This window comes from Gavialis gangeticus, unplaced genomic scaffold, assembly GCF_001723915.1.
Source record: "Gavialis gangeticus isolate Ggan-Ray unplaced genomic scaffold, GavGan_comp1, whole genome shotgun sequence".
Classification (NCBI taxonomy): Eukaryota; Metazoa; Chordata; order Crocodylia; family Gavialidae; genus Gavialis; species Gavialis gangeticus.
Window position 1 is genome coordinate 98,591,769 of NW_017729032.1, and position 12,269 is coordinate 98,604,037.

General features: G+C 49.6%; 1 long non-coding RNA gene across 1 annotated transcript; it reads right to left on the reverse strand.

The window, feature by feature from the left end:
- Window positions 1-1,093: 1,093 nt before the first annotated feature.
- Window positions 1,094-11,863, reverse strand: LOC109302387. The gene is made up of 3 exons (XR_002098733.1): window positions 11,853-11,863; window positions 10,145-10,149; window positions 1,094-1,180 (listed from the first exon to the last, which is right to left on the reverse strand). It is a non-coding gene; the product is annotated as an uncharacterized LOC109302387 (long non-coding RNA).
- Window positions 11,864-12,269: the final 406 nt, after the last annotated feature.

Sequence of the window (12,269 nt, forward strand, 5' to 3'; positions counted from 1 at the left end):
CCCCGGCGCGCCCCTGGCAGGGGCGGGGGCGTCCTTGGCCCTCCCAGGGCGCGGCCCCTGAGCGCGGCCACGGTCTTCCCGCCGGTTCTGCGGCCTTCGGCTTCGCCAGCCCCATGTGGAGCTTAAACTTCCCAGGCTTTCGCAGGGCCAGATTTTACACACGCACGTAGTATTTCCAGGCTTTTACAGGACGAGATTTGATACACACACATATATGGTTACGTATTTTATACCCACACGTATTTGCCCTGTGAAAACCTGGAAATACTACATGTGTGTAAAGATACATATGCACACACAAATATAAACATATATATTTAGACACGTGGTATTTCCAATCTTTATACATACTTACATACACACACGGATTTGCACACATGTAATATTTCCAGGCTTTTGCAGGGCCAGATTTTATAGGCACATGGATACATGTATATGTATGTGTGTGTGTCTGTATATATCAGGGCTGAGCAAAATGCGGCCCAGGGGCCGGATGCAACCTGCCAGGCCATTCTATCTGGCCTGCAGGGCCCCCCCCAAAATTAAGAATATTAACATTTATCTGCCACTGGCTGACTGTCATGTGGCCGTCAATGGCTTAACAAAACTCAGTAAGTGGCCCTCTGCCGGAAATAATTGCCTGCCCCTACACACATACATGCGTATACATACATAAACATATATATGTGTTAGGGATGTGCAGAATTTCACCAGCTGTTTCATTTCAGTGCTGTTCCGACTCATTTTGAGCTCGAAACAGCAACATCAAAATGAAACGAATGGCTTCCAAGCAGCCTTGAAACTAAATGAGGCAGTTGAAATATTTCAAAAGTTTCAAAAGGTTTCAAGTTCGAAGCTGAAGCTGGGATTTCCTGCAGGGAAACAGAAAGTAAGGAGAGGGGCGGGGAAGAGGGGAGAAGGACACAGTAAAGGCATGCCTTAACACACACACAGTCACACAGTGAGGGCACGTCTTAGCACACACGCTGAAGAAGAAGATCCTGGAGGAGAGGAAAGAAAAGCTTTGTCACAGTTTGGCTGCCTGAGATGCTGCTGATGCTACTGTGCTAGTACTCACTAAGTTATTTTATTACCTGTTGTCATTTAAAGTGGTGAACTGGACTGAGGCTGTAGGGGAGGAGTCCTCATTGGGGCACGCTACCGTGTTGTGTAGAGGCCCCTCACCCAGTGTGTCACCCATGTCACGAGATTTGCTTGTCAGCAGCTTGAGATGCAGTTTTCCAAAAACCCCTGCACCTCTCTCCTTGAAACATGGCAGGCTTCATGGCCTCAGCAAGGGCTACCCTCCCTGCAGTTTTCACCCCGCTGTGCCTTCATACTTACAAGTGACATGAGTTTTGCTTTCAATACTTTGAGGTGCATTTTCCCAGAAACCCCAGCATCTATTTCCTTGAAGGCTGGCAGGCTTCATGGCCTTAGAAGGGGTTACCATCTCTGCAAGGTTCATCTGAATTGGACAAGAAATGACAAAGTTATAGGTAGTTTCATGCTTCCTCATTATAGCCTATGGGCAAAACGTTGAAACAGCGTCAAAACAGCGAAGTTTTGACAAAATGAAACAGAACAGTGCTTTCTAAATGAATCAGAACTTGAAACAAAACACTGTCCCATCGAAACAGCAAAACGGAAGTCAAACGAAACGGTGCTGTTTTGCGCAGCCCTAATATGTGTGTATATATACCTACACCTGTGTGTGTGTGTGTGTGTGTGTGTGTGTGTGTGTGCGCGCGCACGCAGGGGGCTGGATCCGATGATCTTGCAAGGTCCCTTCCAGCCCTAATGTCTATGAAATCTATTAAATATACATAATGTGTATATATATAGACACACATATATACGCATGCATATGCATATATGTGTGTATATGCATATATGTGTATATATACATTTACACACACACACATATGTGTGTGTGTATATGCGTGTATATATATATGTATTTATACACATGTAGTAGGCAACTGTTGATCCTCTGGATCATGATGTGCAAGTAAGAGGTCTAGTCAGCTGCCAGATGAATCTGCTTGTGGCTGACAAGCCCAATTGGAGAGCAACGCAGCTGGCTACAAGTTTCACAGATCAGCATGTTGCCTGAGTTGGAGTCAGCATGCTGCTTTCTTCTTTCTCACTTTGCTTCTATCCTCTGAATCAAAGCTGGTTCATGTTGAGCTGCACCCAGTGCCACATGTTCCCTCCAGATTGGACAGGATTCTGCACGATCCTCCCAGCTTTTTATGTTCATGTTGAACAACTTCATATTTTTGCACAGGTCATGGTACTGCCATACAGGGCAACTCTGCTGTCTAGAGCCATCTCAAATCTCATTATACAAAATATTCTTGGGGTTACGGTCTTCTCCAGTTCTCCTGACATGGCCAATCTCAACCTCTTCTTTTTTATAGTGGTTTTTAAGTGTGTCAGTCCTGTGCACTCCAGCACTGTTGTGTTTTGTATTCTGTCTTTATTTTCAGGATCTTACACAGCCATCTCATGTATATGCATATGTATATATATGTGTGTGTGTAGCAGGGAACCAGAAGGCAGGCTAAGCTAAGCTAACTACCAGAGGACTAGCCATCAGAAAGCAGACAGGCTCATAACAGGATAGGGGCTACCCCTGGGGGGGCGGTGACTACCCCAGGAGCTAGCTGCAAAAAGTAATACGCACAGGGGGTGGACATCCAGGTTGCCTAGGAGCAAAAGAGCTACAAGCAGCTCAGCTAAGCCACCACCGAGAAGGGCAGGTCAGCCCTCAGGCCAAAATGGAAACCCCTGTGGACAACTGGAAAACCATCTGACAGGAAGGGGCAGGGCTTTTTAGGTACATAAGACCAGTGCCTGAGGACCAGGGATCCTGGTTTTCTCTGATAAAAAAATCCCCAATTTTCAGATTAAGAAAGGTAACTCCAAATCCACCTTTTTCCGTGATTAAAATGGAACACCACTAAAATATTATCTATACATATAAAAGGCTTAGTCTGTGTGTCTGCCTGTGTTTCGTAAGGCTCCTGGGGGGCGTGGCTCCTGGCAGTGCAGGGCTCCAGTTAGTGCTGCGTCAAGAATGGTGGTGGCCACCCACTGCCCTGGGGTGAGGGAGTGGGGCGTGGGGCCAGATGCAGAGCAGGCAGGGAGTGGGTGGCACGTGGCTGGATGCAGAGCAGCGGCAGCACAGGGCAGTGGGTGGCAGCAGCATGTGCAAGCTTTTTCCCGCTTGTCCTGGGGGGCAGCACAGGGTGGTGGGTGGCAGCACTCCATACCCACCCGCTTCCCCTCTCCCATGTTATTCTTGATCGGCAATTAGCTAGTCTATATATAGCGGTGTATCATTTTGATCATGGAAAAAGATTCCTTTTTTAATCCAAAAATTGAGGATGATTTTTTTTCCAGAGAAAACCAGGATCTCCGATGATAAGCTTCTCAATGGTGGACAGCATCTCTACTCTGAAAGCCTGATCCTGACCAATGTGGAGTCATGGCAACTCCTACTGAAGTCTTTACTGTTCAGGGTGAGGCCACAAGTATTTGAAATGCTTTTCTTAGCATCGCATGGTGTTCTGTTCACTTTGTTTTGCACTATCAGAGGGCACTTTCCATGTCCATAGCAATCCTTATGACTTTGGGATTGGCACGAGTGATGAAAGGGATGGCAGAGCAGCCCTTTCATCCTGCATGTCTCTCTTCTACCTACATAACAGAGGCAGGGGTCACATTATGGGAGGGGTCACGGGGGGCTGAGCCTCCCCCTCTCTCCCCACCAGAAAAGACGAGAGCTCCCCCATAAGAGATAAAGTCCTCACCCTGGGGTTTATCAGAGAAGACCAGGAAAGAAAACCCTCCTGAGGACAGTCTGGCAGTCTGGCCTTGCAAGCAGCAGAGAGAGGAGCTCTAGAGCAGGAGGGATGCAGAAAGGGATTTACCGGCGCTCAGGATATTCCCGAGAGATGCAGGTATATTGCTAAAAGGGACTTATAATATGTGAGGAAGTTATTGACCAAGAGTGTAAGATTTTTGTTGTTGTTGTTACACTGCTTGTGGGTTTGCATTTGTGTTCGGATTAAGACCTGGAGGACCAGAGTGTGGCTGAAAGGGAGGACAAGAGACCACACAGGGGTGCCTGAGAGGCATTCCAGATTTTCAGCCCTATCAGGGGTAGGCTTCAGCCATGCAGGCCAGGGGCAAGGGCCCAAGCAGAGCAAGATGGGCTAAGGGCCAGACAAGGCTAAGTCCCAAAAGCCCAGCCAGAGGACCTGTACAAATGGTGTATGAATCTAGAATAACATCTGCGAGGCACAGACATGGCTGTAGAGGCATAAGAAGGCCATATAACTCCATCAAAATAACTCCATCCAAGTGTGCCAGATAACAGACAAGGGAGCGTACTTGAGGAGTCAGAGCAGGGCAGGAGCCATGTGGTCATGAGGGGGTAACACTTCCTCCCCTAGGGCTCAGTCCTACCATAATATGTTTGTGTGTGTGTGTGTATACACACACATACACAATTACTATACATCAGGGATATCAAGCATATGGCCTACAGGCCAGTGGGGTCCATAAGTTGCTGGACCAACCCTGTGTGCCAACCCCAGCCACTCATGCCCTATGCAGTGTGCAGGGTGGACCTGGTACCGCACCCCTTGCACACAGTCCAGGGAGCTGGCCTAGGGAGCACACTGCAGTGAGTGAGGTGATTGGCAACAGCCCATCATGGCTTCCCAGACTGCGAGCCCCTTCCCAGCAGGGGGCCACACTGTAGGGCCAGCACAACTGCTGTGGAGCATAGCGGTGCTGTGGGGGCATGGCCAGGCAGGGCACCTGGGGAGGGCAGGGACAGGGGTTATTCCTTCTTCCTCTGGCCTCCGGCGGGAGATCAGCTGCGGGTCCTATTCAGGGCAGGGATGAATACTGCAGTGACAGCAGGCAGACCTGGCTGCCAGTGGGGGTACAGGGGAGACTAACTCTCCTCCCTGCCCCGCTCTGCCTCAGGGGCCATGGTGCCCGGTGCTACAGAAGGAGGAGGGAGCAACCAGCAGACCCTGCTCAGGTCCCTGCTGGTGGCACAGGGAAGGGGGTATTAAACCCCTTTCTGGCCAGACCCCCACCCTTGCCTGTCCTTGCTTGGGCTGGGGAGCAGAAATGGCAGGGCAGCCTGGCTGGGCTAGAGCAAAGAGCCCCTCTCAGCCCAGAGAGCATGCTGGGATGCTGGGGGTCTCTGGTTTATTTTAAACCAGCAAGGAGTCTGGGACAGGCACTGCATAAACCAGTTTAGTCAAATCAGTTAAGTCTGACACTACATTCAGCCGGGTTTATCTCAAACCGGTTTTAGCCATTTTGAAATTGGTTTATGTGCACTGAATGTCTGTTCTGTTATAGATTCAAACCAGTTTCTGATCACTTAAACTGGACCCGAGGGAGGGGGAGGAAGACTCAGTCAGTACACCCGAAGCCTGTGCCAAGGCAGTCCACAGGAAAGCAGGAGCTCTGGCAGATGACATCCAGGAGAGGATCATGAGAAAATGTTTAATAGGAGAATGGGGATTGAAGCATTGAGTCGAGAGGGATCCCATGCCATGGAGCCAGGGGCTCCTGACACTTTAAGAGGAGAGAGCAGCAGGAGCACAGCCTGATCCTTAATTAAGAGAATGAAACCTCCTGTGCATGGGGAAGGGAAAGGTAAGTGATTGGAAGGAGGTGGGACTCCCAGGTCAATGAGGCCAGGCCCTAAGCCCAAGCAGGCAATCAAACCCTGAAGGCTTCAGGGAGAGGAACTTCCGTAGGGAAGCAGACTGTAAGAAGCAGTGCCCAGAGGAACAGAAGCTATGCATGAGGGTGAGAAGCTGGCCTAGCCTTCGGAGTTATAGTTTATGGGAGGCGAACTCCATGAAGGCAGTGAATAGATTATAGCTGTACTAAAATACATTTGAGTTTGAAGCAGTTGCTTGCATTTTTTGTTTTAGTTTAAACCAGAGGACTGGATGTGGCTGTACAGGGTAGACTGGAAGCCACAGGGGGCTATAGGGGCACGCAGCTTAGAAGTCTACCCGAACTGGGGACCCAGTAGGTTGTGTGGGGCTAAATCCCAAACACTGTAGGAAGCAGACCTGAAAGCTGCCTTGCCCATTTTACCCTATTACATTCTAAAGCAGTCTCTTTTATACCATCTACTTCTACCACTCCAACAATATCCTCTTATTCCTTGAATTCATTTGTTTCATCCTGCATTTATTTCTTATTAGAATTTTTCATCCTTAGCGTCAGATCTCTGTACAAGAAAAAGTTCTTTGTCCATATTTTCACTTTATTTCCTCCTGCATACCACCCTCAAAGCCTCCCATACCTAAGTTCTACTTGAACTTTTCTGACTCTTCTTGTTAAGCTTTCTTCCATGCTGACCTTCTACACTTGTTAACTCTCATTCTCCTAGTCCAACCATTTCCAACTCTCTTCTCATTCAAATACCCTTAAAACTTACTTAAATTCTGGGGGAACGTTTGTCCACCAGAGCGCCCAAGGGATGACGAGGTCGAATGGTTATAAACTACTGCAAGACCGTTTCAGGCTGGACATAAGGAAGAATTTCTTTACTGTCCAAGCCCCCAAGGTCTGGAACAGCCTGCCATCGGAGGTAGTTCAAGCACCTACATTGAACAGCTTCAGGAGTAAACTGGATGCTTATCTTGCTGGGATCCTATGACCCCAGCTGACTTCCTGCCCTTCAGACGTGGGGCTGGACTCGATGATCTTCTTAGGTCCCTTCCAGCCCTAATGTCTATGAAATCTATGAAATTAATATGAAAACTGTCAAAATACATGCCATATATTTATTAATTTGTTGCTTTTGAAGTTTAGACCTTCAGCTTTTTTTATCACTTTGGACTTTATATACTAACTCTTGAAGTAGGGATAATAACACTGTACAATAGTAAGTTGAATAAAACAATTAATCTTTTACTTCTACCATGACAATTGGCACCTTATAAGAACCTAAATATAATGTTTACAAAGTATATATAAACTTAGCCCCATCGTTCATGATTAATTATTTTCCTTTCACAGTCATGCAGGCAGATTGCCTAACGCCATCATATCTTTCTTATTTTGGACACAGAGACAAAATGTGCATGCAACAAATGCAATAATAACTGCAATAGATTGTAGTTTACATAAACAAATGTATTTCCAGCAATATTAACATATCCTGGTCATGAGTTATACTTTAAAAACGGTTGAGGAAAAATAAGGAGGATCCAAAACAATCATAACATTTTAATTAACAGGATTGCAGTATGTGATTAACCTAAACGCAGTTAATTGTCCTAGTGTTTAGAGAAACACACGTCTTTGAAAGCAAAATACAGATGATATATTATTACACAATGTATATAGTTTTGCAATTATAGAGCACTGCAAATCTCCAAAATATTGAAAGCATAAAATAAGGATTCCTTGATCTTGAGATTGATAAGACTAGTAACCTAATTCCAGCTCCTGCGGACCTAGCTGCACCAAGGCCAGGCAGCTTTCAGCTGAACCTGCATGATACCTTGGAGGTAGGGGCAGTATCACCTCTTTGCATCTATTCGTCATGCCTCTGCTAATGTATGATAAAGTGCAGTTAGCTTTGCTGATGATTTTGTTGCACTGATGACTCATGTTTATCTTGGAGTCCACTATGACTCTGAGATCTGTGCTGCTGAAAGGGTCTTTCCCCAGCTGGTAAGTGTGCTGGATATATTTATGCCCTAGATGCAGCACTCTGCATTTTTCCTTGTTGAACTGCATCCAATTGTTTTCAGCCCACTCTTCCAACCTGTCCAGGTCCACTTGCAGTCATTCCCTACCCTCTGGTGTGTTCACTTCACCCCACAATTTAGTATCATCCACAAACTTGGACAGAGTACACCTTACTCCCACATCCAAGTCACTCATGAAGACATTGAAGAGTACAGGTCTGAGGACCGAGCCCTGTGGGACCCCACTGCTCACATCCTTCCAGGTTGATACTGACCTGTCCACCACCACCTGAGTGTGACCCCCAAGCCAATTTGCCACCCACCGGACTGTGTAAACATCTAAGTCACAGCCTCTTCATTTATTTATGAGAATAGGGTGAGATACCAGATTGAAGGCCTTCCTAAAATCCAAGTAAATGATATCCACTTCTACTCTTGCGTCTTGGCGTTCTGTGACCTGGTCATAAAAGGAAACCAGATCAGTCAGGCATGGTGTATGTGCTATGAACCCATGCTGGTTGCCCTGCTGCGTTATTTTTCCCACTGGACTCTCACAAATAGGAACCTTTATCATTTTTTCAAAGACTTTTCCAAGGATCAAGGTAAAACTAACTGGCCTATAATTACTTGGATCCTCCTTCCTTCCTTTCTTGAAAACAGGGACCACATTGGCCCTTTTCCAGTCCTCCAGGACCTGACCCAAGCACCACAAGTGCTCAAACAGCCATGCCAGTGGTTCTGCTATGACACTGGCCAATTCTTTCAGTACCGTTGGATGCAGCTCATCCAGGCCTGCTGACTTAAACACATCCAGTGCATCCAAATTGGGGCTTGAGTCCGGAGTGGGCGCACGTGTGCCTCCAGCACACATGTGCCCCCTGTACTTACCAGTGGCAGCAGAGACAGCAGTGGTGGATCCTCTAAAGGTAAAGCCGGCACAGCTGTAGAGGATCCGGAGGGGGAGCCTCCCAGATCCCTCTTAACTGAGCCGGCAGGAAGCCGCACTCTCAAGCCATGCACGAACAGAGCGTGCAAACAGGTGTGCTCTGTGGGGTGTAGGCAGGCAACTGGCTAGTGGGGGGACTTCCCCCTGGGTGAGGGGGGACTGTCCAGAGGCTGATCCCTGGGGCAGCAGCTGCAGCCACCCCAGGAACCAGGCCTCTCCCTGCAGGAGGGTGACACAGGGATCTGGGCTGCCAGCAGGCTGTGCCAGGGAAGCCCGGAGCAGCCTGATTGGCAGAGCCAGGCCACAGCAGCCTGATTGGCTGCTGGGCGAGCGTGGGTAATTCAAACCATGGCCCTTACAAGCCACTGTTTGATCAAGCCTCCAGAACACGTGTGCCCCCTGTACTTACCAGCGGTGGCAGAGGCAGCGGAGACAGATCCTTTAAAGGTAAGTGGGGCACGGAAGCTGGCACAGCTGTAGAGGATCCGGAGGGGGAGCCCCCTGGATCCCTCTTAACTGAGCCAGCAGGGAGCTGCGGTCCTAAGCTGTGCACAAACAGAGTGCGCAAACAGGCGGGCTCTGTAAAGGCTCGCCGGCGTTTGCGCTGGCATTTGTACAAGGTGGGCATGCAGCAGGAGCCAGGAAGGAGTCTCCAGCAAGAGAGAGAGGAAGACTCACAGCTCCACGGACATGGTAAGAACACGGGGAGCAGCTGCTAGGGACCACGCCTCAGTGGTAAGGACACAGAGGGCAGCCACTGGAGACCCTGCCCCAATGGTGCCACCTACCCTGGGCTCCTCTGAGGCCTCCATCCAGATAGAGCCTATGGTGGGATAGGTGGCCCCCTGCCCCCCTGTCTGTGGGAGCTGCCTGGTGGGGACCGGGAGGCCGTGGGTGGAGGAAGGGTCTGGAGGCTCCCTTGCCTGTCCCTCTTGTGCCCAACTTCGGGCCCTAGAGGAGCAGGTGAGGAAACTTCAGGCTGAGGTGAGCAGGCTACAAGGAATCGGGGCTGCGGTGGACAAAATTGACACATATTTCCATTCTCTGCAGGATTAGTCTTCCAGCAGACAGACCTCCTGGGAAGGACACACAACAGAGGAATGACAGGAGGTGACCACCAGAACCAGGGCTGCTCAGGCTAGCATGGTGGTGGCTCCCCAGGTACAACTGGGGAACAGATTCTAGGCCTTGGCAGCCTTGGAGGAGAAGGTCAAAGTGGATGCCTCTGCGGGGGGATGGTGCCACTCTACACACAGCACAGTCTGAGCAAGGACGGAACACAATGAGGAAGAAACGCCAAGTCCTTGTCATCGGAGACTCCATCCTCAGGGGAACAGAGGGTCCCATCAGCCAACCTGACCCCATGGCACATGAGGTCTGCTGCCTGCCTGGGGCTCAGATTCAGGATGTTACAGGCATGATCCTGGACCTCATTTGACCCTCAGACCAGTACTCCATGGTCCTAATCCACATGGGAACAAATGATGTGGCGGGGAGCAGTCCAGACCACATCATGAAGGACTACGAGGCCCTGGGGGCCAAGCTCAAGGAGACAGAGGTGCAGGTGGTATTCTTCTCTATTCTGCCAGTAAGTAGATGCAGACGGAGCCACGAGGCCTGCATCAGAGTGGTCAACCGGCGCCTTCGGAGTTGGTGCCACCAGGCAGCCCTCAGGTTGCTTGACAACAACCCACATTTTCATGCAGGGGAAATGCTCGGGTGTGCTTTAAGCTAGCTTTGCTGAGGGATGGGGCCACAGTGGGGGGACACAAGGACACTTCCCAGCCAAGACAGGTGACGAACACAAGAAGTACCCAGATAGTGACAGGGGTCTGGATAGACCTGGGATCAGCAGGGAGGTGCATGTACCCTTAGGAGGCCTTAAATGCCTCTACACTAATGTTCGTAGTATGGGGAACAAGCAGGAGGAACTTGCCCTCCTGCTAGCTAACACAATCCCAGACACAGTGGGGCTCACTGAAACCTGGTGGGATTCAATCCATGATTGAGTGGTAAACATCAAGGGCTACAGACTGTTCAGACGGGATAGAATGGGGAGGAAAGCTGGGGATGTGGTGCTCTACATCAAAGAGCAATACTTGTCCTAAACAAACAGCACAGGGTCAGAGGAGGGGCAGACTGAGTGCTTTCGGTTGGAATACAAGGGGGTCGAGGGGAAAGGGACTAAATGGTGGCTGTCTACTATTAACCACCTAACCAGGGGGAAGAGCTGGACCAGGAATTCTCAGGTCAGCTTGTGGAGGCAGTTAGGTCAAGGGACCTGATCATCATGGGTGACCTAAACTACCTGGATATCTGCTGGCAGGAGCAGTCAGCCAGGTCTGACCACTCATGTAGGTTCCTAGCCGAGATACAGGACATCCACCTAGTCCAGGAGGTACACAGTCCCACCAGGGGAAATGCCTTGCTGGACCTGGTCCTGGCCACAGGCAACAACCTGGTGAGGGGACTGCAGGTTCTCAACCACCTGGGCGATAGCGATCACCACCTACTGGAATTCACCATCCAGTACAGGGTGTCAACAGCCTGCAGCAAGGCAGCAGACCTTGACTTCAGAAGGGCCAATTTCAATGAGCTAAGAAGATTAGTCGGGGAGGAACTGAGGTCCTGGAGAGTAGGGGAGTTGGGAGTCCGAGATGAGTCATTGTTCCTTAAGGAGACGATCCTCTGTGCCCGAAGGGTGACAGTCCCAATGCGAGTCAAAGGAGGCAAGAGTGTTCAAAAGCTCCCATGGCTCACCAAAGGCATTCAAGAATGTCTGAAAGCTAAAAAGGAGGCGTACACCTGATGGGAGGGAGGGGCCGTCACCAAGGAGGATTATACCTCCGTTGCTCGAGACTGTAGCGGGGCTGTTAGGAAGGCTAAGGCAGAGGCAGAACTAGGACTAGCAACCAGGATCAAAGATAACAAGAAGTGCTTTTTTAAATACATAGGGAGTAAAAAGAAAGCACTGGGTAATGTGGGGCCCCTACAGGACACGCTTGGCAATCTGGTGGTTGCACCAGATGACAAAGCTGATCTCTTTAACAAATTCTTTGCCTCCATTTTTCTGAGCAGGGACTGGGACATCCCCCCCCACCGGGATTCCAGACGGACTCAGGGGAGGCACAGCCAGGCCTAGGGTCACAGAGGACCTAGTCAGGGAACTTCTGGTAGGGCTGGACGTGTTCAAATCAGCAGGTCCAGATGATCGCCACCCCAGGGTGCTGAGGGAATTGGCAGAGGTTATTGTGGGACCCCTGGCATGGCTTTATGAGCACTTGTGGTGCTCTGGCCAGGTGCCAGAGAACTGGAAAAGTGTCAATGTGATCCCCATTTTCAAAAAGGGGAGGAAGGAGGACCCGGGATACGATAGGCCCTTTAGTCTTACCTCGGTCCTGGGGAAGCTCTTTGAGAAAATTATTCAGGAGCACATCTGTGAGGGACCAGCAGGGGAGATTATACTTAGGGGCAACCAACATGGGTTCATTAGGGGCAGGTCATATAATCATAGAATCATCATAGAATCATAGAAGTAGGGTCGGAAGGGACCTTGTAGATCTTCAAGTCCG